The sequence below is a fragment of the Scyliorhinus canicula genome, chromosome 22, assembly GCF_902713615.1.
Source record: "Scyliorhinus canicula chromosome 22, sScyCan1.1, whole genome shotgun sequence".
Taxonomy (NCBI): Eukaryota; Metazoa; Chordata; class Chondrichthyes; order Carcharhiniformes; family Scyliorhinidae; genus Scyliorhinus; species Scyliorhinus canicula.
Window position 1 is genome coordinate 11,192,921 of NC_052167.1, and position 27,412 is coordinate 11,220,332.

Genomic DNA, 27,412 nt, shown 5'->3' on the forward strand with positions numbered 1-27,412 from the left:
GGCTCAGTGGTTAGCATTGCTGCCGAGGGCGCTGAGGACAAGGGTCGATCCCGGACTGGGGTCCCTGTCCGTGTGGAGTTTGTACATTCTCCCCTGCGTCGGTTTCACCCCCAAACCCAAAGATGTATAGGATAGGTGGATTGGCCACTCTAAATTGCTCCTTAATTGGAAAAAAAACAATTGGGTACTCGAAATGAAATATTTTTTTTTTAAAGGCTCACACAGACACGTAGACACACAGATTCACAAACATACAGTCACATGCTCAGATACACGCAGACCAACACATTCCCACACATACTCATAGACTCACATACCCAGACTCTGAACATATGCAGACACAAACCCAATGCTGCACAGGCACACACAGGCACAGACTAACTCACACAGATTAACACCCAGGCAAACAGATACAGACACTCACACACAAAGACACATACACACACGCTCTGAGCCCCACACACACACCGCCCTCCCCTGAGTTGAGTTTGCTGATGGGTGGGGCGGGGGGGCATTTAATCAGGTGGGAAGGTGGCTGGTGGGGACCCCGCAGCCCTCCTGCCTCTACCCTGATTAAGTCTGCGGTGGGAGAACCCAATGGACAGCCTTCGTACCCCTGGCCAATTGAGGCCTTGAGTGGGCTATTGAGGCTCACTTAAACGTCTCGGCCTGCTGCTATAGGTATTCACCCAATGACAGGAAGCCCAGGAAGAAAATCCTGTCAGAGTGGTGGGGGTGAGGGGCTGATTCAAACCCCAGGGTCCTTGATCCCAGGGAAGGCCTGATACTGCCTAATTCAACAGGCCCATTCAATCCCAAATGGAGCTGATGCAAGGTTCTCAACGGCCTTCAACAGGCTGGAGACACTTCCACCATCTCCATTAGACACACACACACAATCACACTTTCATTATCTGGTGCAATTTGAAGTTGACAGGAACACAACCAAAACCCAGTTTCACTGTCTCCCTTTCACCTCTGGCGCGTTCTCTGTCTGAACAGCCTCGAGCCTGTGGGATACTTTGTTCTCTTCCCTGCGATGGGTTGGGACATGTGTTCATTCCAGTTTCCCCCAAAACACTCCCACTTCTCTGAAAATTGCACTGCATCAATAAATCAACAGGGACTGATTTCTCGCAGATCTTAGGACGTAATCTATCTGAAGAACACGGCATAAAATCGACACGTAAGATAATAGGTAGGCGTTGAAGAAGTCTCCAGAGCGGGCTGTCAGAGCGGGTGACAGATGAACATCTTTCCTGAGACCCCGATGGTCCCATGTCAGAGGCATTGCTGTAAAATCAAGAGAATTTCAGGCTGGAACAGAAAATAATTTCTAAGCAGATAAGCAGGTTACCCCAAATCTTTCGAAACTCTCCAATCTCAGATGCGCTTAGACTTTACCCCAACTCTCACTGGTCATCTCGGGTCACTGACTATACCACACGAACACACAATTTCTATTTAGTAAAATGGAAAGGCAATAGCTTTGATTTTGTGGTATTTGTACAAATCGTTGCGTTTCCAGGCCTTTTCGAGTTCCTACCCAAATCTCAAAGTTCCTGCAAACCATCCCTCTAACTAAACCTTCTTCTGTAAGTGTTGTGACATGGTGGCCAACAATCATATATCATGCTGCATGTACACCAAGGAAACCGACCATTTAACCCAACAGGTCAAAATTGATGTAGTGCCCTACACTAACGCCCTCCCATACTCTTCCTTGTCTAACCCCCCATCTTCTACTTCTTTCTAGAAAACAAAAATACTGTGGATGTTCTGTAGATCGTACAGACTCGAAACGTTAACTCTGCTCTCTCCACAGGCTCTTCCAGACCTGCCGCATTTCTCCAACACTTCCTGTTTTTATTTCTATTCCTTCCTCCTTGACAATGTTTATTGAGGTTCCCTTTGCAGTGCACCTACTCGCCTGTGGCAGTGAGTTCCACATTCTAATCACTCTCTGGGGATTGAAGCTGCTCTTCCATTTCCCGCTTGGTTTCCTCCTCCTCCTCCTCCACTCCTCCTCATGACTCGCGTAGGGATTATCATTCCGGAGGTGGCATCGACCTTCTGGGACCTTTCCTAAACCAGTGTTGTTGACTCACAAGATTGGATGGTGGAGTGTAGGCAAACCCATTCTGCCACCACAAGGGCATTTCCTGTTAAGTTCACCGCGGATATTCAATAAGACACAAGGCCTACACTTGTCCCTCTTTTGTCCCACGGGTGCTGTGTTTTTTGGGGGAGGGGTTTGCTGCGTGTGGGACGCATTACAGAGGCCCACCACCCAGCCACAGGCAGCTTACAGCACATGTTAGCTGTCACCTGCAGTAGATGGTGAGGATGTAGAGCTCACTACCACAGGGAATGATTGAAGCAAACCGTCTCGATGCACTTAAGTGGAAGCTAAACAAGCAAATGATGGAGAAAGAGAAGAGAGGGTTATGATCATAGAGTCATAGAATCATAGAATCCCTACAGTGCAGAAGGAGGCCATTCAGCCCATCGAGTCTGCATTGACCCTCTGAAAGAGCCCCACCCTATCCCATAACCCAGTAACCCGACCTAAACTTTTGGATTCTTAGGGGCAATTTGGTGCGGCCAATCCACCTAACCTGCACATCTTTGGACTGTGGGAGGAAACCGGAGCACCCGGTGGAAACCCACGCAGACACGGGGAGAAAGTGCAAACTCCACACAGACAGTCACCCAAGGCCAGAATTGAACCGGGGTCTCTGGCGCTGTGAGGCAGCAGTGCTAACCACTGTGCCACCATGCCGCCCCCAATAGAATCTCTACAGTGCAGACGGAGGCCATTCGGCCCAACAACTCTGCACCGATCCACTGTGCCCTATACCCGTGATCCCGTAACCTAACCTGCACATCCCTGGACACTAAGGGACAATATTAGCATGGCCAATCCACCTAACCCGCACATCTTTGGACTGTGGGAGGAAACCGGAGCACCCGGAGGAAACCCACGCACACAAGGGGAGAAGGTGCAAACTGCACTCAGCCACCCAAGGCCGGAATGGAACCTGGGTCCCTGGCACTAAGAGGCAGCAGTGCTAAACACGGTGCCGCCCCTGATAAATGGTAAATTTAGATGAGGAAAAACAGCGGGATGTGTGAGTGGAGCATAAATAATAGCATAGACTGGTTGGGCTGAATGGCTGGTTGCTGTACTGCCCATCCTGTGTAATCCTGCACTAGCCTAGAAAGTACAGCATTCAGCAAAGGGTTAACCAGCAGACCCTTGTTGTACCTCTGCCTTGTTGGAGAATGAAATGCGTGCATCAAAGGCTAATTGCCGGAATCTATTGATTCAAGTGTCTTTTTAAAGAATCTATTAACATTCTTTACAAATATTTATCAAATTACATACAGTATCCATTTACCACATTAATCAACTTCACGATCAACAGCATCTTCTGTGTTCCTTTCCCACTAAAGGTTACAGATGAGAGAATTTCATTAAAGAACTCATCTGCTTATCTGCTGTATTGTAATTACAGCAAATCAAGTAAGCTGAAGAAAAGAAATAAATTGCCAGCCTTGCCAGGATTTTAAAAAAAACCCACTGATGAACACTAACAATTGCAAGGCTGCTTTATTGTTTCAAGCGCTTGTTAACAATTTCATTAGACTGTCGGGAGAGTCTGAATATAAGACGCAGCTTTGTGGGGCATGAGCAGAGGGGGACAAGGGGGAGGCGGAAGGGATTGTGCATGTTTTTATTCAGGTTGCACATCACAAGTCAAACAGCAATGCAACCTCAGCAGAAACACTGTCCCTCACAGAAGCCAGGGCAGCACCGGGGTGGGGGTGGGTGGGAACAGAGGCGGGCGGAAGAGTCTGGTTTGGTCACTCGAGAGTTCAGTTCTCAGCTTGGTCACATCGCGGCCAAGCCGCTTGGAAAGCCGGGACAGGCGAGGGTTCGAATCCCACTATTGCAGATCGTAATGTTGTGTGGCGCAGGAGGAGCAGAGCAAACAAGTACCAGACGCCGGAATGTGGCGACGAGGGGCTTTTCGCAGTAATTTCATTTGAAGCCTACTTGTGACAAACGATTTTCATTTCAAGTATCCTTTTGGCCGTCAACACTGCCCCATCTACTTGATCTGATCTCTATGTGACTCCAGTCCCGAGTTATGTGGCCAACTCTTAACACTCCTGGCAAGTTACCTGGTTGCCAGGGCAACTAGGCATGAACAAGAACTGAGGCCTTGCCTGCAACACCGTATCTTAAGGATTAAAAACAAAATGAAAGTTCATGCCCGTCACTCACAGTAGTTGATTTCAGTCAGCTCCAAGTTGAAATGCTCGGGCGAACATTATCTTGTCTCCTGGAGCCGAGGAGAAGCTATCGAGGGTGGATTCTCTGCCACCTTTGATCTGACCCTTGTCACTTTTATATTGGCCAGATCGAGGGGGTGGGGTTGGTTTGGTGGGGGGCCTGAAGCACTGGTGCCCATTGCTGCTGGACGCCCTTCTGTGGGCCATGGAGTGCCCATGAAGAAGGACACCCCCACTGCAGCCTGTCTGGAGGCTGCCGGGTTCCACTGGGCTGTCTTCCCACACAGCAGCAGGTCCCCCCCAAAGTGGGCAAAATGCTTGCTGATTGAGTAATCAGCCACCCAGGTGGTTCAGTTGGCCTCCCGGCCGACGTCTGATCTTCCAGCCACTGGCAATAAGGCCTGGTGGAGGTGAGGTGTTGTCCTGATGATGTCCTCCATCGTTCTGCCAGCCCTCCTGGCCCTGCCCCAGTGGGCCCAGTAAATCCAGCCCATTCACTCTGTTTCTCTCTCCCTGGTGGTAACAGACCTGCTGGGTTCCTCCAGCACTCCCTGTCTTTATTGCAGATTGCCAACATTCGCAGTAATTGTTCAATGCCCCAATTCAGTGTGACGGTTAGTCAGGAAATCTGTCCAGCCAGTTATACATCCCTGTTGTTTTAAAAAGTCTTTGCTTTGTGGATAACATTAGATATTGTGCTCGCCCCGTGATTGTTACAATTACGGGACCACTATTAAACACTGAGAACAGAAAGGATGTATTGTTTTATAAAATCAGAGTACCCAATTATTTTTTTTTGCCAATTAAGGGGCAATTTAGCGTGGCCGATCCACCTGCCCTGCACCTCTTTGGGTTGTGGGGACGAAACCCAGGCAGACACGGGGAGAATGTGCAAACTCCACACGGACAGTGACCGAGGGCCGGGATTCGAACCCAGGTCCTCAGCGCTGTGAGGTAGCAATGCTAACCACTGTGCCACCGAGCCACCCTCGGATGCATTGTTTTTAAGTCCTTGCCACAGGTAAAACTTCGAGCTCAGGTTTCAGTTATTATCCGAAAGGGTAGAAAAGTAACTCGGACATGGATTCTGCATGCGTTTGACTGATAAAGGTGGACACAATTCAGATAGATAAACGTTCTGTACATACGTACCTATATCAATAGCAGGTACAATCCTGTATGTTCAAATGTATTGCACACAAAGTATATCTACAGAAACTGCTGTGATTTTATGCATACTTTCTTTAACACAAATTAATAATTGCTCAAAATGCAAAAAAATCTCGAGTGGCCCGAATTCCAATTTGCAGTCCAGCACAGAACCCAAGTATGTCCCATGCTGAATTTGGCTGTTTCTATACCACAGCTGTTTATTCAATGGAGATTGGATTAAGCATGACGTTAAGCCATCATTTTGGTAAATACCTGAGGGCAGCACGGTGGCGCAGTGGATAGCATTGCTGCCTCATGGTGCCGAGGTCCCAGGTTCGATCCCGGCTCTGGGTCACTGTCCGTGTGGAGTTTGCACATTCTCCCCGTGTCTGCGTGGGTTTCACCCCCACAACCCAAAGATGTGCAGGGTAGGCGGATTGGCCACGCTAAATTGCCCCTTAATTGGAAAAAATGATATGGACTCTCTAAATTTATAAAAAAAACAATATTTTGGTAAACACCGGACCCAGTTGTTGGGTTGTTTACGTGACTTGACACTGCTATCCCAATAGGCACAGGACTCATATCTTTAACTGTTTGCTTGCGTGTTGGGACAAATGTTTCAGAGCAGATATGCTTTTTAAAATTGGTAAAAAAATAAATTCAGAGTACCCAATTCATTTTTTGGCCAATTTAGCGTGGCTAATCCACCTACCCTGCACATCATTGGGTTGTGGGGGTGAGACCCACGCAGACACGGGGCAAATGTGCAAACTCCACACAGACAGTGACCTGGGGCCGGGATCGAACCCGGCTCCTCAGCGCCATGAGGCAGCAGTGCTAACCGCTGAGCCACCGTACCGCCCCGAGCAGATATGCTTGAGCATGACTATAACTAATTTAGCTTCATTTGCTCTCACACTTTCAACAAGAGTTCTTTGTCTGTGAGTTTCTGCATGACACTGCTCTGAAATCTTATTGTCTCATAACTGGAACATCTACCACATCAGAGGGCTGTGGTTGCTCGGCCATTGAGCATATTTACGATTGAGATCGAGAGATCTTTTGAGCACCATGGGAATTATGCAGTATTGGGTTGGGGGAGGGAAGTGGAGTTGGGGTTCTGGCCAGCCATGATTGCACTGAATGTCAGAGCAGGTTCAATGGTCCGATTGATCTATTCCTCCGCCTGTTCCTTATGCTCAAAAAGAAAACAATTAAGAAACTGTTGTCATGTGTGCAACCTGCTCCTCTTTTCCCCCAGTGTTGTTTAGGAACATGCCCACAGGTAAACTCACTTTGCAATTGATACAAAGAGCAGTCATCAGGGGTAAGTTACCTCTATTCAAAAGAAAAAATAATTTGAGACCCCCCTCCCCCCCCCCCGCTCAAAAATAAATGCCCCTTAACATTTTTAAGAGTATTTCCTTTCATTCCGAAATCTCTCAGGACAGAGAATTCCGAACAATTTGAGATACCCGTGAGTATTTGGTGCATGTTGCAGCTTGCAAATCGGTTCTGCAGCAGAACATCATTAGCTCTGTTTGCAATCAAGAGGAAGTTCAGAAGGAAAGATTTGGGCAATTCGCAATTGATAACGACACCAGTTAATCAGGATTAACCCTTACTCTGATGGCCAAACAGTATTTTTAAAAGGTGCGAACAAGTCTTTCATGGGGAGAAGCTTTATAGTTAAAAGCCACAAGAAATTTCCTTCATAGCGTACTGAGTAAATACATGTTGTCGTACTCAGCCAGTCAGATCAAAATGGTGCCAGGTTTGATTCTGGGTCCGTGCGCAGGTAACCCATTGTCAGGTGAGGCAGTTACTCCAACTGACCTCAACTTTGGCCTAGAAAGGGCAGCAGGGGAAACAAATCTGCCTTAGCTGGAGACAGCAAATCAGTTTGGTTTTTTGGAAAACCATCATGGTGACAGGCGTTGAACTATGAAGGTGACACAAATAAAGCAGGTAATCATCATTCATTATATCATGATCGACAGTCATTAAAATAAAGATAAAGCTTAAAATAATAAGGATGCGCAATTTTGAATATTTCAGTATACAAGTAATTACAATACGTTGCTAAATGTAGATCTCCTTATGTCACTGAATTAAAATGCAAGGCCTTCTGTGGTGATTAAGAAGGCAAGTCCACAATAAAACGTCTCAAGGACAATTAGGGATGGGCAATAAACGCTGGCCTAGCCAGCATTGCCTACATCCTGTCAACTAATAAAAAGAACATTTTGCATTTTGTATTAAAGTCCAAGGGCGGGATTCTCCGACCCACAGTCGGCTGCCGAATTCTCCGGCACCGGGGATTTGGCGGGGGCGGGAATCGCGCCGGTCGGCAGCCACTGGCAGCGGACCCCCCCCCCCGGCAATTCTCCGGCCCGCGATGTGCCGAGAGGCTGCCCGTTTTAGGCCGGTCCTGCCGGGTATGGTACAACAGGTACGTCCGGAAGGAACTGGCTCCGTGGGCGGCCTCCGGGGTCCTCGGGGGGGGACGCGGGGGGATCTGGCTCCAGCTGGTGCCCTCATGGTGGCCTGGCCCGCAATCGGAGCCCACTGATCCGTGGGCGGGTCTGTGCCGTGGAGCACTCTGTTTCTCCGCGCCAGCCGGTGTAACGACCCACGATGGCCGGCGTGGAGATGAACTCCCCCCCCACCCCGTGCATGCGCTGGGATGGCGTCAGCGCATGCTGGCGCTCCCGTGCATGCGTCATCTCGCGCAGGCCTTTCAGTGCGTCGTAAACCACTCCGGCGCCGGCCTAGCCCCTGAAGGTGTGGAGGACGGCCCGATGCCAGAGTGGTTCACGCCACTCCATCGCGCCTGAGTTGCCCGCCCTGCCGGTTTCCGAAGCATCCCGCCCCAAATATCATATGCTGTCAGATTGAGTTCATTCAATTCTCCGTCATTTACATACTACTTATGAGTTTTATAATGTAGCAGATTGGGCTGTTGTGTAGTCCATTCGTTCTATAGGCAGAGTTTAACTGAATGGGAACAAAGTACCATAACGAGTGCGTTTACCGTGTGTTCCCGGTGTTCATAGCGCTGAGAAACACAACGCGATAAACTATCACTCGCGTTAGAGAATGGGGGCCTCAGTGGGGAACGCGTACCCGAGGCTGCACACAGCCCCGTTTACTGCACTGATCTGCTCCATGTCCCAGAACTCCACAGTGTAGCGAGAGAAAATGGCATCCCGATCTCTGGAGCCCTCCAGGTGATCCCCGACCACCCCCAAGGCCTGCTGCACTCTTGGAGTGAAGGCCCCCCCATTCCCCCCTTCCCCCCCACGCCTCCTCCCTCGCAACACCCGCGCAGGACACCACTGGCCTGATCTCCACTCAGAATGGAACCCTGGCTCGATAGACCGTAACTTCTCATTTTTGTTTCGGGACCTGGATGAGCAGAGTCTCGGGACTACCAGTCAACTTTTTTTTTTTGGAAATTTAGCGTAACCAATTCACTTTTTCCAAATAAGGGGCAATTTAGCGTGGCCAATCCACCGAGCCTGCACACCTTTTATGTTGTGGGGGTGAGACCCACGCAGACACGGGAAGAACGTGCAAACTCCACATGGACAGTGACCCAGAGCCGGGATCGAACCTGGGACCTTGGCGCCGTGAGGCAGCAGGGCTAACCCACTGCGCCACCGTGCTGCCCTTACCAGTCAACTTTTAACAAAAAAAAACCATTTATTACACATGAAAAGAGTGACTACAATGCAATACTCCTTTGACTCGCCTACATCTTCACTGATGTAGACAGAAATTTAAGGATGACGCAAATTACAAAATATACCTTTTACTATAAAGTTCTCAGTAAATATGCAGTCCATGCAAATCAAATGTCTAACTGTGGTCACACACTCTGCAGCCAAGTGGCAGACTCTACCCAATACAACTTCCGTGGATTTCTCATCAAATCCTCCCAGATGTTTATCACACTGAGTGGCGGCTGGTCCCACCGGAACTCCGACTTCCACATCAATCTTTCCAAACTCCACTCTCAAAAAAAACCGCGCCTTAGAATCTTCTCCCCAAACAACTCTTTATCTCAGATACCTTCATCAAGGATCCACTTCCAGGGTTTTGATCTGTCCTTTCAATATTCCTCTGCCTTGGATTGCCACACAATCTCTCAGGTCGCTAGCCTTGCCAACAGACTTGCTGCTTCACCGGCTGTGTTAAGGCAATACTAAACTTTTGATTTACCTCAGGTGTCTAGCTTCTCCTCTTAAATCAGGCTATTGAAGCTGTCTCTTTAATTCAGAGCACTTTCTCTGCTTTCTACTTTAACTTCAGCCTTGTTCAACTGTAACTGTCTTCCTGAGACATGCTTCTTTGTCCCAACTCCCTGGTTTCTGGACTTTCCTTTGATCTTATGGGATGTCTGCTCCTAGCAGCTCCGTCTTCATATCCAGATTCCTCCAGGTCCAGCTTAAACCCAAACACAAAAGTTCCATTTGTCCAAGAGTGCTCCCTGGTTGCTAAGCAACAGCCTAGTCTCTCTTTAAACCTTGTTTGTTTTCAACCCGCAAACTCCCATCACCATGCAGGCATGTAAACCAAACTGAAGCCTTTGACCCTTTCAAATACAGAACCACAATATTGACATTTACTTAAAGCTCTGCTTTATTTCAAATACCCACAAATACAAATCTAGTTTATTTAAAACTGCCTTTGTTTCCTGACAATATATTTGAAAGAACGATTTACCAGCCGCGCCCTGCCGGAATCGGGGTGGGACATGGCTGATAGATCTCGGGAGGCCTCTCCTGGGATTCCCGTCGGTTGACACGCCTCATGAGATCTACCCAGATCTCGCGAGATATCAGAACTCCTTCCTTTACCGCAAACCGCTGTGAACTTGTAATGGACTAATATTGACGGGTGCTGTTAGTTTGCCAGCCCGCCTCGTATGTCCCGTTTTCATTTACGCGGGGAAAATGACCTCTATAAAACTCGGTTCTCGATGGAAACATCCTCTTCTTTGTTCCGTCGCCTACAGCAACTAATCTCGTCATTAGTGCATCGATTGCCGCTAACCCGTGCTTAGCTTTGTGCCAATTGCTGCAACCATTCCAATCCTGTTTCCCATATATGTAAACAGGAAATGTCACAATTACCCACCTTGTCAGAAGGCCTCTGCCCATTGAACTGATTGGGAGTTCCATATGCTGTTTATTGAGCTTAGCAGAGCAAATAAGGCAGCATGAAGCTTGGGAAAAATAAGAATATAAAGTTCAGACGCAGGATGACTATCTTGCTTCACTCCATGTCTGTGTATTTACACTGTTTGCCTACCGTATGTCCTATGTTTTTCATGTATGGAATGATCTGCCTCGACTGCATGCAGAACAATACTTTTTACCGTGCCTCGGTACATGTGACAATAAAGCAAGTCCAAATCTATGGACGGGACCTATCGGTCATGTTGTGCCTAAAAAGCAGCGCAGCGTGGGCAGTAGATGCCAGAGATCCCAATTGCGGGGTCTACCCGGCTCGCTACACCATGTGAGGTCTAACGCAATCTTGCAAGACGTCACAATGTGGATCCCGCCCACTGTGGGCGAGATAACCTTCTGGCAAAACTGCACATTGGAGTGAGGCAGCTAGTCTCACTCTAATGTGCCTTCCCGACATCTACCCAAGGCTTGGGATCTAACTCCCTCGCCTCATAGTGCTCGGGCGAGTGTCATTCAGTGCTGCTCCCCACAAATCAGGTGCCGATGGAACAGCACTCGTGGGAGTTTCCCAGGTGCATGCCCTCTGGGTAGGGTGGTAGCCTGGCACTGCTAATGGCACCCTGGCACTGTTGGCACAAACTGTGCACTGTCAGCCTAGCATCCTGGCACTGCCAAGCTGGTATTTTCCGTGTGGCAGGGATCGGGATGGTGTGTATCCTGCGCGGTGGGGATACGGAGGTGCAGGGAGGAGACGAGGACTCCCTCATACGTGAGCTGCAGCCTGGGGGGTTTTGGGCGTCATGTCGGGGGCTCGGAAGGTTGGGACATCATTTAAAAATGGCATCCGGATCTCTTCCTGCACTGAGGAATTCTGGCGAGTGGATGCAAGAAACATTGAAGTGCAGCCTCAGCCATGAATTCCCAGATTTTACCTGGATGGATGTTAGACGATGGGGTGTTTCTCTGTGCTCCAAGTGATGGGAAACACCTGGCTAATCGTGTGCTACGGGACTCTCTCCCCATTCAGGGTAGACCGCGCCTGATGAGTCTTTACGACTCGATAGCATTGTTAAAGCGACGAAAGGTTTTACTATTCACCCTCGAGATATGGGCATTCGTCTGGGAAACTTTAGCTGCAAACACTTTTTAAAAATGAGATTTGTACTGAGCAAAGAATGATGTCAAAGTCAGTTTTTGAAGTCTAATTTTTTAATTTAACCAACAGCTGTCGCGGAGAACCGTGAGCCCTCTTCAACTGCTCTCAGAAGTTAATTGTGACTGTTCAATTATCTGTTTTTGGAAAGCCTGGCTGAATTAAGACTGGATGAAACTTGGTTTAATTAACACAGGGGATTAGTGCTGGATAATTGGGAGGAAAGCACACACAGAGAGCAAATAACTGTAAAATACCCAGTGGACAAGAGCAACATCAGGGAGCAAGACTCCATGGTGACATTCAAAAAAAAAATAGATGTCCCAGGACTGAGTGAACCTTGGTTTAAATCTTTGCCTGCAAGTGGTTGCCAATGCAAATAAGCATTTCTTCCACTTTCCTCCCCTCTCATAAAGTCGGTGACTTGTGCTGGATCACATTTCTATAATGATTGGCAGTCCTCCAATTCAATGTCCAAACAACTATCGTTCACATGTTTTCACCTTGGAAATGCTTACGTGCTATTCGGCCATGCTGCGGGGGCATCCAAAGTTCTTGCATATACCGAGATCTCGGCATGTCCAGGGTTACGAGGGTTTATGTATCCACTGTCAATACAGAGGCTAATTCTTGCACCTTTACTGCCACACTGGCTGAGGTGGGGTAATACTCCCCAACTGGAAGCGAACCTACCACCTCTTTTGCCTCATACAGCCTTGTGGAACATTTGCCCATCATTTCCTCACCATCGCTTGTAAATTACATCTGAAAAGATTCATCAATCCCTTTCTCCATTTAATCGATCATTTCTTTTATTTTTAAGCGAAGGTGGGAGTCTGGGGAAATGAAATTATTTTCAACTTTCAGTATTTAGATCCCTCCTGGGTGAAGGCTCCACGCACTGAGAGGAAAGCGAGACTTCCTCTGCTGTAATACTTCCGCATGGCTTAACCCGACCTCAAAAACAAGCGCAACCGTGCAACAAGGGCAACTTTTCCGTGTTCTCCACTGGTCAATCTTGTGGCCTTTGTGACCATTTTGGTTGTGACAAAATTGTACCATTTTGGTTGTACCATAAGTGAGGAATGTTAAAAAAATTGACCTCAGTAATGTTGGCTTGGCTAAATTGGTTACGCCTACTTCAGCAATGCCACATCATCCTGGACTCAACGTTTTCATGCGCATGTATAGGTGTGTGATCATTGCAGCCCACATCATATACATGCTTGTGAACTTGTAGCGTTACGGACGTTGAATTTAAAAGATGGTCATGTTTCAAAATGTCTCCTTTAGCTTAAGGTGAAGCAATGGGCTGGATTCTCTGCCCGCCGCGCCACACTGACAGGATTCTCCGTTACACCATACGGTCAATGGGGTTTCCCATTGTGGGGCAGCCCCACGCCGTCGGGAAACGCCTGGGCGCCGGCAAAACGGAAAATCCCGCCGGCGCAAAATCCGGCCCAATGTTCGGGATAGGTGATGGTGGCCATACTAAGCCTTTCCTGGAGACAGGCCCATGTGCTCTGGTTACCATGGAGGTAGAAACCCAAACCAAAAGCTGATGAAAGTCCAGTGACACTTTTTGCACCTTGACTCTAAAAATGGGACAGCTGAGTTTTGGAGGCAGAGACACAGGGAGAGGAAGAGTGAGAGAGAGTGGAACAACCTAGCTTCTGCTGTGAATAGCAGGGTGAACTGTTTTTCTGTTAACAACTGAACAGAATGCCAGGAAAAGCTGGTTTTTCTGTTGAAAGATAGGAAGACAGAACAGATGAGACTTTTGGAGATTTAAGGAACAACAAGTTTCCAAGATGGGCCTTGCAGGTGAAAGTCAGTGCGAGAATACTCAGGCTGAATGGAACTATTTCTGAAGGACGCTGGAAGATTCCACCTTGTGTGGCAGGGGGAGGTGATCTTGCTTTGAAGCTGCAAAGTAACTTGGGATTTAATCTTGTGTTGCTGCACTTCTGTCAGAATTGTGATGCATAACAAAGAAAGTTGTCAGATGTATCTTGATCAAATTAATTAGTTAATGAAAAAGTAATTTTTTTTTGCAGTTTGGGATATTGGTTGCCTTTTAAGTAAAGCTTGACTTGTATCAATTTCTGTTTGTTTGTTGTAGTATAAGTCTGAAAACATGAAATCTTGTCCTTCAGTTATTTCTGGCAGTCACTGGGAAACCCATCTCTTTTAAAATGTTATTAGTCTCACTGGGAATTGCAACAGTACTTTGGGATAAAGTTGGCACAGCTCCTGGAGAGACTACAATCTGCTTAGGAACATTACGCATAACTACTGCCCATTGGTTGTCAATTTGAAAGGTTGAGTTGTGCATTGTTAACCGTTATAATGCTAAATTAGGACATGCTAAGTGCACGACATCCGTTGAACTTTGGGTGGCGTGTTGGCGCAGTGGTTAGCACTGCTGCCTCGCAGCGCCGGGGACCCGGATTCAAATCCGGCCTCGGGTGACTGTGTGGAGTTTGAACTTCCTTCCGTGTTTACATGGGTTTCCTCTGGGTGCTGTGCTTTCATCCCACAGTCCAAAGATGTGCAGGAGAATGGGGATGAGAAAAATATCAGCCATGGTTGAATGGCGGAGCAGACTCGATGGGCCGAGTAGCCTAATTCTGCTCCTATGTCTTATGGTTTTATGGTCTTATGGGTCCATGGAGAATCTGAATGGGTAGCAGTCAGGGCCACAGGGAGAATGTACAAGTCTCTACACCTGGGGTTGGCACAGAAAAATAATAAGCACGCTTAAAAAGCAAAATCTCAGAATTTTCAAACTGTGACACTGAGACAGTGTCCGGGGATTATAAACAGCTCAGGTAAGCCAACTTCCAGTCTATTGGCACAATTAGCTGAGTTGACACAACTGGCACGGCCACATTGTCGTGTCACGATAATCGTTCCAATTACTATACCACACTGCAAAGTGATCTAAAACATAATCTGAACATTTAAATGGAGCTTGGAATTTTGATGGCCAAAATTTAGCTTTGCAAGTACAGAAAAGATTTCTCAATGGTCTAGCTTGACTTCAAGAAGACTTATCCCGGTGCTCTGGCCAGATTCTCTCTTCAATTAATCAACCAAAAACTCATTCAGTAGCATACTTACCCCTATGTCAGACATTGAGTATTCAATGCTCACTCCAAGACTTGAGAGCATTTCAGTGTATTACTGGATGTGGGTGGCATGCTACCTCACAGAGCCAGGGTCCCGGATTCGATTCTGACCTTGGGTGACTGTCTGTGCGGAGTCTGCACGTTCTCCCCGTGTTTGCATGGGTTTCCTCCGGGTGCTCCGGTTTCCTCCCACAGTCCAAAGATGTGCAGGTTAGGTGGATTAGCCATACTAAAATTGCCCCTTAGTGCCAAAAGAGGTGGAGGTTAGATGGGGTTACGGGATAGGCCAGTGGATTGGGCCTACGTAGGGTTCTCTTTCGGAGGGCCGGTGCAGACCCAATGGGCCAAATGGCCTCCTTCTCCACTGTTGGGATTCTACGATTGATCATCTACGTCTACGCCATCTTCCGCCACCACCCCCATAATCACTTGATGTCACTAGTATCCAGGATCTATCGATTTCTGCCTTGAACATGCTCAATGATTGAGCTTCCATAGATCTTCGACAGCGCCAGGGACCCGGGTTCGATTCCGACTTCAGGTGACTGTCTGTGGAGTTTGCCCATTCTCCCCGTGGCTGCGTGGGTTTCCTCTGGGTGCTCCGGTTTCCTCCCACAGTCCAAAGACCTTCCACAGAGGCTGGTTTAGCACAGTGGGCTAAACAGCTGGCTTGTAAGGCAGAACAAGGCCAGCAGTGCGGGTTCAATTCCATTTCCAGCCTCCCCGAACAGATGCCAGAATGTGGTGACTGGGGGCTTTTCACAGTAATTTCATTGAAGCCTACTTGTGGCAATAAGTGATTATTATTATTATCTCTGAGATAGAGAATTCCAAAAATTCCCCATCCAAGTCTTAAAAGACCATCATATTTATTAAAGAACAGCATGGCCATTCTTCCATATTATTCTGTATTTAAAAAATGAATAATTCTATCACAACCTGCATTTTTCTAGTGTCGTTTTCTTTGGGCAGCTACGTAGATGGGCTTAGCATCCAGAACTGTAGAATTATAGAAGTCAAACCAGCCTCATGATTGACTCGGAGTGATCGGTGTTCATATGAAAGAATCCATACCCAGCAACATCCTCCCCCCCCCCCCCGTTTACCTTCTGCACTGCAGTCATAAAGAACCCAGTGGATCCGGGGTGGTATGATGGTGCAGTGGTTAGCACTGCTACCTCACGGCGCCGAGGACCCGGGTTCGGCCCCGGTCCTGGGTCACTGTCCGTGCAGAGTTTGCACATTCTCCCCCTGTCTGCGTGGGTCTCATCCCCTGCAACCCAAAAAAGATGTGTGCAGGGTGGGGGAATTGGCCAATGGACTCAAAAAGGATTCCGGCTTGGGCCGCTGTCTGTGCGGAGTCTGTGCGTCCTCCCTGTGTGTGCCTGGGTTTCCTCCGGGTGCTCCGGTTTCCTCCCACAGTCCAAAGATGTGCAGGTTAGGTGGATTGGCCGCGCTAAATTGCCCCTGAGTGTCCAAAATTGCCCTTAGTGTTGGGTGGGGTTACTGGGCTATGGGGATAGGGTGGAGGTGTTGACCTTGGGTAGTGCGCTCTTTCCAAGAGCTGGTGCAGACTCGATGGGCCGAATGGCCTCCTTCTGCCCTGTAAATTCTATGACAAGGCAGCAACTTTTTATAAACGCTGGACAAGCCCAGCAGGTCTGACAGCATCTGTGGAGAGAGAAGGGAGCTAACGTTTTGAGTCTGGATGGCTCATTTTGTCAATGCAATTTGTTATTTACTGACAATAGCTCGTAAATATTTTGGTATCCAAAATACATGTTACCTGCTTTAAGCTATCCCAGTGTAAACCGATTATATGTGGGGAATAAGGGTCGCTTAAAACTGGCACATTATCTTTCCAGAACGTACGGTGACTGGGATCCATTCCACAAAGATTATGTTGCTATTTCTGAAATCTCCAGAGTAAAAAAACGTCTTTATTTTGGCACCCTGTCTTGAGTCACCAAGTGATTACTGTGCAGTTAATTAAATATGAGCAGCTCACACGCATGTTCCTTTTATTGATGTCACGCATTTAATTAAATATTGGTAGAAAATATTTGCAGATTACCTCCGAACTTTTTCACGAAAAAAAATAATGACCCGTTAGCATTGCTCGCTGGCAAGCCTACCCTCTTGCTGTGCGAGTGGGAGCTAGTTCAGTTCCTTCAGGCTCACCACAATCCATGACCTCTTCCACTTGCTGGATATATACACAGTGGCTCGTGCATTAACAGCTTATAAAATCCCCCCAAAAGGTCATCTCCACAGCAACCCGCAGGTCTTGAACAACCCTGACTGTACAACGTGGTTTTTTTTTGTTTGTTGCTGTTTTGTTTTGAAAGTGAAGGAATAATGCATTTTTTTTTGGGGGGGGGGGGGGGGGGGGGAACTGATATACCATTCATTATTTGATTCTTGAAACACCCCTAGAGACAGAGACAAGGATACACATCAGCACAAAGAGGAGTGTGGAGACAGAACGTGCTCTGAATACAGCAGCAGCCCCCCCCCCCCCCCCTCTCCTTTTATCTCAAGCTCCAATTGATGGAGTAGTCCCCCCCCCCCCCCCCCCCCCCACACCTGTACTGGCTAATGTCGATCTCTGGGATAAATTGCAACAACAAAATAAAGCCACCCGCTCCGCCACGGTGAAGGATGGATGTGTGGAGATGCTGGGCCGGTTAAGGCTACGTTTGAATGACAAACACATTTATTAAGGGGCGGGGCGGGGGGGGGGGGGGGGGCGGTGTTTTGCAGACCCCCACACAGCAGCCATCTGCAAGTCAAAAAAAGGGCTTCAAAAACACAGAGACTTGCCGCAGTCTCTGCTCCTGGCAAGGCAGTCAATACAGTGCTCCCCTTCCAGTACAAAAGACACATTAGTGCAGCCTAATTCCGAGCATGTCTCCCCCCCCCCCCCCTCCAGCCACCAGCACCCCCTCCTCTGGGAAATGTGCACACACCAGTTTCCAGGCTGCATTCTGTTCACACACAGGCAAAGGGGTGGAGAGGGGGGGGGGGGGGGGGGCGAGGACTGAATGTGTCCCACACACACCAGCTGAACTCTGCAATCCAATAAATCACACCTTTAAAGCATCCAGCAGAGGTAATGGCAAATATTTATTTATTTTTCTGCACCTGACAATAGTGCAGCACAGTGCAGAGAATTGCATTGGCATTTGACACACACAAATCCCTCAGCTGCACCTTAAATAATTAGCCAATATCAAACGTTGAAAACAAGGCCATTTGGAGCGCCTGGTGGCACGTTCCTCTCATTTGTCAGCAGACTAATACGTCTAATACGGGTAAAGCAGATTGGGTTTATTTACTGACATAATTAACTGGGAGCAAAACTATCTCGGGTCGTGGCCACCAAAATGTTTTTGTCAACTGCTGGGCGGTATCAGGGAATGAGATTCAACAGTCACTTTCGAAAAAGGAACTGGGTGAATACTCGGAAGGGGAGGGGGACTAATTTGCAGGGGTTATCAGGAAATGGAAGGGGGGTAGGTTTGATCGGAGAGCTCCTTCAAAGAGCCAAGCAGTGGCCCGGATGGGCCTCCTTCTGTAATGTCGGTAAGTACTGAGCTGGGGGTTACACAGCCAGTGCCCGTCAGGGGAGGGAGAGGAAAGATTGCAGCTGGGATTGTCCAAAGGTTCTTTATAGACATTGTGTGAACTCGTGAGTGTCTCCTGGTCCTCTGCCAAAGGACTTTGGAGGTGCAAGGAGAATCTCTCAACGCTGAGAGTGGAAAGTGAGTCACAACACAGATATGGATGAGGAAAGTCTTTTGGCTCAATTTAGCTCACAAATTCAGAAGGACCCCGCAGTTCTCACATCCACCCTCCTCCCACAGGTACACAAGCAGATAACTCTTTATCCTGATTTTGACATTTGCTAATTTTGCACCTGGTCTCGCCATGTTCCCAGGTTCATATTTTCCAATTAAGGGGCAATTTAGCGTGGCCAATCCACCTACCCTGCACATCTTTGGGTTGTGGGGGCGAAACCCACGCAGACACGTGGAGAATGTGCAAACTCCACACAGACAGTGACCCAGAGCCGGGATCGAACCTGGGACCTCGGCGCCGTGAGGCAGCAGGGCTAACCCACTGCTCCATCGTGCTGCCCCTGGTTCAACTACTTTTAAGCACCATTGATGGCATCTTTATGGAGGTCCTGTGGTGCAGTGGGTAGTGACCCTGCCTCTGAGCCTGTATCTCCGGGTTCCAGTCCCACCACATGACCTGTTGGCCGAGAAAGGTACGTTCCTCGTACGGTCAAACAGATTGAGCATCGACCTGCAAAATCGTTCCCAACACGCCAATGGCTGGTGGTAAGAGCGGGAGAGACTCCTAACAAAGATTATTATAGTCGGCCATGTTTGATGCAGAGTGACGCCCCCTCAGGCTATAAGCCGCTAGTGACCAGTTTGAGGGAAAACGTCGCTGTGAAAACAGATTAAAGCCTGCCACTAGGTGCCGGAAGTGAAACAACGGCAGCACCTTTATGGTGATAAATCTTCATCACCCCCCTTTTTAAGGCTGTGACGCCCCACCTTCCCCAATCTTCATACAGGGCCCTTCTATCTGCTGTTTCAAATATAACGTCCTCATACTTCAAAGACCAGGACTGGGGCGTGGTCAAACTAACCACGGTTTCAGCAAGACTCTCTGGGTTATACTCTACTTGCTTTATTGACTGTCGCTGACTCCAGTTTGGACATGTTGGCCAAGAAATGCAGGTGCATCCATTTCTGAACATAGAGCGGGGTGGGGGGGGGGGGAGGAGGGGGGGGGCGAGGTGGGTGCAAGGCGTAATCTCTATACTGAATGGTGCGGGTCCGCAGGACCTCTGACGTTGAGCTTGTGGAGGATAGCACGCGGCTTGCTGGTGAAGCGTGATTGAAGATTGAGGATCTTTGCTATTTCGCAGGCCCACAGGAAGGGGTGGAGGAGGGGGAGGGGGAGCTTGGCAGGAAAGGATTGATAACGGTGGAGGGGGAGGGGGAAACTAGCTTGTAAACTGAGACCAGCCCTGCTAACTACACCTGAGATCGGTAGTCGTGCCAAGTGTATGCCAATGGCACGTCCGGCTTAGACCAACATCCAAGGTAATCTGCAGCTAATCTGCAAAAGGACAAATTAAATTGAAGATAGATTAAGTGCCATAGCCTGAAGTGACCACAATTGTGGCACAAGTAAAATTGATACTTTAGAGCCGTGTAACACCGCCACATTGCCACCTTCCTCGTAAACCCTCAAAACGCCAGGAGCAGACAGCATCATGTATAGTGCCCAGATGCCAGAAGCACAGACTTCAGAATGAGAAGTGACACACGGTGCAGCCAGCCTTCCGTTGCAGCTTAACGTCGCAGGAATTAGCGGTTAGCACTGCTGCCTCACGGCGCCGAGGACCCGGGTCGGATCCCAGCCCCGAGTCACTGTCCGTGTGGGGTTTGCACATTCTCCCCGCGTCTGTGTGGGTCTCACCCCCCCCCCCCCCCCCCCACACAAGCCAAAGATGCGCAGGGCAGGTGGATTGGCTGCGCGAAATTGCCCCCTTAACTGGAATTTCTTTTTAACAGCTTCGAAAGAATTGCATTTTTGCAGAATGCCGGTTTTAGCCAGCGAGTCAGCCTCGGGAGTTCCAACCGACACAATAATGGTATTCAGTCTCCAACTTTTAAATTAGTGTCAACTAGTTGTGAGCCCTGAGACTGTGAAATGCTTCACAGTGCGGGGGGTAATTTCCTGTTAGAAATTCTATGTAGCGAGGGAAAGGTGTCTTCATCAAATGCAAGATATACTATTTTAGACCATCTGCTGTTCATTCACCTGGATTATGGAAATAAACCATCTGTGGAGATCTGAGTCTTGCTCTGATCAGGGAGTATATTCAGTGGCGTGTCACAACTGCGGAGTCTGTGGACTCTGTCGCAATTCCTGGGCCCCAAAACTCTTTATCCAGATCCAGGGCAGGAAAAGGCACACATTATATTCATAGGATGCACACAGGCCTCTGGTGGGAGCAGCTCGTGAAGCTGAAACTGAGAAGGCCCTTAATTGCGTCGAGTGGCAGTACTTCAAATGTAATGACTAGCACTGAAATGCGGTCAAAGTCGCTTTGTAGATACAGAGATACCAATTAAGTAAAATGTTATGGATAGGACTGATGCGTTTAGGGAGGGCGAGGTAGACATATTGGGGCAAAGCGGTTCGCAGCGAGCGAGTTAGATAAGATCATAAGGCATAGGAACAGAAGTAGGCCATTTGGCCCATCGAGTGTGCTCCACCATTCAATGAGATCACGACTGCTCTGATGTGATGACCCTCAGCTTTACTTTCCCACCTTATCCCCATAACCCTCAATTCCCTTGATGGTTAAAAATCTGTCTGTCTCAGCCTTGAATATACTTAACGACGTCAGCCTCTCTGGCTCTCTGAGGTAAAGAATTCCACTACCCTCCTCATCTCTGTCTTAAATGGGCGAGTTCTTACTTTGAGATGATACCCTTTGGTCCACTAGATGAAACAGCCTCTCAGCATCCACCCTGTCGAACCCCCTGAGAATCCTGCATGTCTTCATAAGGTCGCCTCCCATCCTTCTAAACTCCAATGAGTCCAGGCCCAACCTACTCAACCTTGCCTCATAAGAAAATCCCTCCCTACCCAGGATCAACCCCGTGAACCTTCTCTGGACTGCCCCCAATGGTAGTATATCTTTATATCTTTCCTTAGAAGGTGAAGGCTGAATGTAGCAGCTGGGTAGAATGGCCAATGTCGACCACAGCCTGGCACGCTCACTTCATGTAGGATCCTTAAGGGGGAGGGGTTGTCACAGTACTAAATTTCCATATTTCACTTTGAGATGGATGTAAACCCGGATCCCGTGGGTAAAAGTCCAACACCTGCCTTGCCCAATCACCCAGCTGTCCCACGGGACGTCTCGAATCCCCATTCAATCAGAAGCAATAATTGGATTGGGAGCTACGGCATTGCATCTACTTGTGTTTGTTAAAGGCAAAATCCCTCAGACACAGAAAACAACGTGGATCTAAAAAGGTACAGGGGGCGTTGTTGAACTGAAACTCATTTCGCCATTTAGATAAACATCATAATCAGATAAACCGCAAAGTGACTCCTGCACAAGCACCACATATTCTTCCTGTCTATATACTTACAGTATTGATCCCTTCCATTCTTTCAATGAAACTGAAAATTCAATGTCCATGTAGAGAGCTATTGATCCCTCCCAGGCTCACACCACGCCTCACAATTCAATCCATATTTTGTTAAAACACAGACACCCAAACAAAAAGAGAAAGCAAAAAAGTACGGTTGCCCGTTAACCATGAAAGATTGCAAATTAAATTGGGAACTGCGCAGAAATCATTGTCCAACCTCTCGTGTGTCAAAACGAGAAAGATCCCGGATGCCAAACAGGGACAAAATATCGCTGAGCCTTTGGTAATACTCAACAGCTTCAACAAATGATTTAATATTTAGTGGAATTTGTAACAGATGGGTCAACATTTTAGCCCCCCCCCCCCCCCCCCCCCCCCCCAGGCCCTCAGGGTACCGACCGGGAGGAGGGAGCATTGCTGGACGAACGGGAGCCTCTCTACAGGGAGGCGACGATAGTCACCAGCTCCGGATCATGCACATCTCCCCCCCCCCCCACCACCACCCCCGCGGCCGAGGCATAGCACGTGCAGGTGATGGGTGTGAACGTGCAGTCAGCAGACAGACAGGAGTCAGACTATGGCATAGATTGGAGAGAATCAGAGCTCCGCTCACAGCGGGTTATCATCACCCCCCCCCCCCCCCCCCCCCCACCCTGCCCCCCCCAGCCTTGCTTATTGACCCATTGACAGAGCCGATAAGCCCATAGTCATAGTACACAAACCCTGGGATGGTGGAACAGGGCAACTGAGGAGGTGGGTGGGCGGATCACGTGGAGGGGGGTCGATGGGAAGGGAGGGAGATGACAGATGAAGCCACATGCTATGAGAAGCGGGCGAGGGCGAGGGCCTCTTTGGTCCTCTGGCATGCCAGACCCTCACTGCCACCTGTCATCCTAGGGTGTCCCTCAAAGACACCAGGGGATCTCCGATTGACCCAGGATGTATCTGTCATACACACTCCCTGGGAAGCGTGCAAGCATGTGCACGATCCGGGGGTGGTGGTAGCAGACAACCTGAATGTTCAGGGATGGAAGCCCTTCCTGTTAATGAAGGGTGTTCCCGGACCGCCCGGTGTGAGCAAGGCATGTCATCTACTACCCCCGGACCTGGGGCATCCCAGCGATTGCGGAGAATCCTGCTGCCTGGGCAACTTGGTGGGCCTGGTCCAGCTCAAAGTTTATATAGTCAGCTGCCCGGGCAAACAGGACATCTGCGACTTGGACCAGGAACAGGGCCCCCCTTTCCTCCTCCCCTTCCCCGATCCGCCGAGCTACCTGCTGGTCCCGGGGGTCTCTCCAGTGCTGGGGTCCAGCTCCTGGGTGTTTGATTGTTGGCTGCTGCCTCTGTGGTGTTGATGCCTTCAGTGTTCAGGCTGAGTGTCCAGGCCTCACAGTCTGATCGGGATGCCAGGCAGTAACCCTCGTCTGCAACATGGCACATCTACCCACGGGAATCCACATGGGAGTGGTGGAGTGCTCACATAACTAATATTACCAATTCCCTACTAGTGATAGCCTTCAGCTGTGCAGCCAGAGGGCAGAGGGCAGAGGGCAGAGGCCACCATGGTCAGAGGGAGTTAGTGACCTGCACCACATTAGCACAGATATGGCTCTACCCTGGGGTTGTTGGGTGGGACAGACAGGCAGCAGCTGAAGTTGCCCCCGGTATGGGTATACGCAATCTGGGGTGGCATGTTGGACCCGCGGGCACTCAGCTTATCACACACCCCCCCCCCCCAGCCCAGGGGCGAGCCCCCACCGATGGCGGCACGCCCGCCCCCACCATTTGATAGGTTGTTCTTCCCGTTAATGCGATGGAGATTGGCCTTAATTGGTGATAATTGGTTAAATCAATCGGTGCCCGGCCCGCTTCCGATTTTGGACTCTCCCACGATCTAACCGACTCGTTCGCTTTCGCGCCCGGCGCAACACAGCCGTTAGGTCGCGCCCACGATTTCAGACACGCAATCTGATAATGCAGAACCTGGTGTGCCTGTGGCAGCTTCAGGCCAGGAGGTGGGAAGGTAAATCTGGGTGTGCACATGTCGATGGTGACCTCGCGTCTGTGGATATCACAAGCTAAAGAGTTCAGCTGAGTTTTACATGCCGTAAGATCATGACTTACGCTGTAACATTTGCCTCACAGCTTTGCAACACATTCTGAACCAGCTGTTCTTTGTACATTTTTGACAGGGGGAGTCAAATGTGAATAGCAGATTCTTGGATTACACATGGTTGCAGCTGTAGCATTGATGCCATCTATTGAGCCTTAGCACCGACTATACCCATTCTGGGTTTGTAAAACATCCGGCCCATGCCAATTGCTCCTGCTTTACCAATGGACCCAATATGCCTGCCTTAATTCCCCACCCCACTACTTCTCCAATAGCTAGGAAAGGCTTCTGGGGCGAATACAGCTGGCCTACATTCACCTGAGGAAGGAGCAGCGCTCCGAAAGCTAGTGATTCCATACAAACCTGTTGGACTTTAACCTGGTGCTGTAAAACTTCTTACTGTGCCCACCCCAGTCCAACGCCGGCATCTCCACATCAAAGAAAAACAAAGAACAGCCCAGGAAGAGACCCTTCATCCCGCCAAGCCTGCGTTGATCCAGATTCCTTATTTAGACCGAGTACTGATTGCCCGAATGATCTATATCCCTCCATTCCCAGCCCCTATCGTGCCTGTCTCCGCCACCTCCACTGGCAATGCCTTCCAGTCACCCACCATCCCTGCATATCTTCCCTAAACGTTTCCCCCTCACCTTCAACCTGTGCCCCCTTGTAATTAAGTCTTCCACTCTGGGGAAAAAGCAGCTGACTATTCACCCTGTCGATATCTCTTGGAATTTTGTAGACCTCAGTCAGGTCCCCCATCTGGTAGATGGAGCGTGCGCATCTGGAGCAGGCGAGTACAACAGCTGATTGACAATAAGCAGTCAGGATGTCCTTGGTATTTATTCTGTTTACAAACTGGGTCAAGTGTAACAAAGAGAGTTCGGCATATCTCTCCCAAGCCCAGGCATCTCGTGTCAGTCAGTTTATGAACAAGCCGAGGCTGGTTTAGCTCACTCAGCTAAATCGCTGGCTTTTAAAACAGGCCAGCAGCACGGTTCGATTCCCGTACCAGCCTCCCCGGACAGGCGCCAGAATGTGGCGACTAGGGGCTTTTCACAGTAACTTCATTGAAGCCTACTTGTGACAATAAGCGATTTTCATTTCATTTCATTTCAAGTAGCCGAGAAACAAAAACAAGATACTGGATAAACTCAGCAGGCCCGGCAGTATCTGTCGAGAGGGAAACAGAGTTGATGTTTCAAATCCATGTGACTCTTCCTCTGAGCGGAAGAAGCTGGAGAAATGTAATGAATTATTATTTAAAATTAAAATAAATTTAGAGCACCTAATTATTTTTTTTTCCAATTCAGGGGCAATTTAGCGTGGCCAATCCTCCTACCCTGCACATGTTTGGTTGTGGGGGTGAGACCCACCCAGACACGGGGAGAATGTGCAAACTCCACACGGACAGTGACCCGGGGCCGGGGTTGAACCCAGGTCCTCAGCACTGTAGGCAGCAGTGCTAACCACTGCGCCACCGTGCTGCCCAAAACGTGGTGAATTATATCGTTGGAGGAGGAGGTGGGGCAGAATAGAAAGTCAGAAGTAGGTCGGAGCTAAGGGGAGGTTGACAAAGATATCATGGACAGAGGGCAATTGGGGTGTTAATGTTGGCAGTCGGACCAATAGTGCTATAAAGGTAAGATAGCCATCTTCCCCTTGTTTTCTAGTTTTTCCTTCATCGAGCATTGACCTTTGTTCTCCTCTTATCACACTCTGCCTTTATGCCACTATTATCACTTCTTCATTCCTTAACGCCACCATTAACACCCCCTTTGTCTTCAGTCCTTAACGCCAACATTAACACCCCCTTTGTCTTCAGTCCTTAACGCCACCATTAACACCCCCTTTGTCTTCATTCCTTAACGCCACCATTAACACCCCCTTTGTCTTCAGTCCTTAACGCCAGCATTAACACCCCCTTTGCCTTCAGTCCTTAACGCCACCATTAACACCCCCTTTGTCTTCAGTCCTTAACGCCACCATTAACACCCCCTTTGTCTTCAGTCCTTAACGCCAGCATTAACACCTCCTTTGTCTTCAGTCCTTAACGCCAACATTAACACCCCCTTTGTCTTCAGTCCTTAACGCCAACATTAACACCTCCTTTGCCTTCAGTCCTTAACGCCAACATTAACACCCCCTATGTCTTCAGTCCTTAGCGCCACCATTAACACCCCCTTTGTCTTCAGTCCTTAACGCCAACATTAACACCTCCTTTGTCTTCAGTCCTTAACACCAACATTAACACCCCCTTTGCCTTCAGTCCTTAACGCCACCATTAACACCCCCTTTGCCTTCAGTCCTTAACGCCAACATTAACACCCCCTTTGTCTTCAGTCCTTAACGCCAACATTAACACCCCCTTTGTCTTCAGTCCTTAACGCCAACATTAACACCTCCTTTGTCTTCAGTCCTTAACGCCACCATTAACACCCCCTTTGTCTTCAGTCCTTAACGCCACCATTAACACCCCTTTGTCTTCAGTCCTTAACGCCACCATTAACACCCCCTTTGTCTTCAGTCCTTAACGCCGCCATTAACACCCCCTTTGTCTTCAGTCCTTAACGCCGCCATTAACACCCCCTTTGTCTTCAGTCCTTAACGCCACCATTAACACCCCCTTTGTCTTCAGTCCTTAACGCCAACATTAACACCCCCTTTGTCTTCAGTCCTTAACGCCAACATTAACACCCCCTTTGTCTTCAGTCCTTAACGCCAACATTAACACCTCCTTTGTCTTCAGTCCTTAACGCAACATTAACACCCCCTTTGTCTTCAGTCCTTAACGCCAACATTAACACCCCCTTTGTCTTATGTCCATGGCATCTTTTTCCATCGCTTCTTAGCTCCTATCCCTGCCCTCCTATTCTGCCCCACCCCCCTCTCCAACTCTATCATTCATTGCATTTATATCCCTCTGCGGTTCTGCACAAGAGTCTTTTGGACTCCAAACGTTTGCCTCTCCACAGATGCTTGCAGACCCGCTGAGCATACCCAGCACTTTTTGTTTCATTTCAGATTTTCAGCACCCGCAATGTTTTGCTTTCGTTTCTGCATTTTATCCATTTAATGATAAAACGAGCCTTACCAGGGGCACTGTACCGCGATCAGTGTCAACTTCAAAGCGATGGTCACGTTGACGTAGCTGAGCAGTGGCTCCT